The 735-nt window shown below is 36.2% G+C and overlaps 1 long non-coding RNA gene across 1 annotated transcript in view; it reads right to left on the bottom strand.

Annotated features, from left to right (window-relative positions):
• Window positions 1–735, bottom strand: part of LOC128249271 (uncharacterized) — a 27,842-nt gene that overhangs the window by 16,819 nt on the left and 10,288 nt on the right. The gene's annotated exons all lie outside the window — the stretch shown is intronic.

The raw sequence follows: 735 nt of genomic DNA on the forward strand, positions 1-735 counted from the left end.
ATATATATATATATACATATATATATATATATATACACATATATATATATATATTCATACATACAAAAATATATGTATACATTATACATACAAACACACACACACACACACGCATACACACACATATATGAGCGGCATCAATAATTATAAAATGTAAGGTAAATTAAGAACAGCTTCATTTTATCAGTTAAGGTCTAAGAGCAATGGACTGGAAGGTGTTACGTGTACTGTAGTGTAATTGACACAATATCAAAGAGATGATAAGTAGCATAGTACGGGACGTAACTGCATTTTGCTATCAAGTGACTGACATTACAATCTTAAGCCATAAATTCTCTTTTCGTTATTCGGTCAGTACTTATTTCGCATTTCATGTAAGTCAGCTCATGAGAAACAAATCAGGAACATTTCTGAGACTTTGGTCTGATTGAGACAAAATTCCCAGACGAGTTGTCAGTTTTCCTGACATCTAGAAGAACTGGGGTGTGAATAATTAAGCCTGGCATTGAAATACGCATATGTTGTAGATTTGAATTCAATACATATCGGCCGGTAATTTTACCCAATGTCAAGGCAGCGAGCTGGCAGAAACGTTAGCACGCCGGGTGAAATGTTTAACGGGATTTCGTCTGTGTTTACGTTCTGAGTTCAAACTCCACCGAGGTCGACTTTGCCCTTTATCCTTTCGGGGTCGATAAATTAAGTACCAGTTGCGTACTGGGCTCGATCTAATCA

Source organism: Octopus bimaculoides, chromosome 13 (genome assembly GCF_001194135.2).
Source record: "Octopus bimaculoides isolate UCB-OBI-ISO-001 chromosome 13, ASM119413v2, whole genome shotgun sequence".
Classification (NCBI taxonomy): Eukaryota; Metazoa; Mollusca; class Cephalopoda; order Octopoda; family Octopodidae; genus Octopus; species Octopus bimaculoides.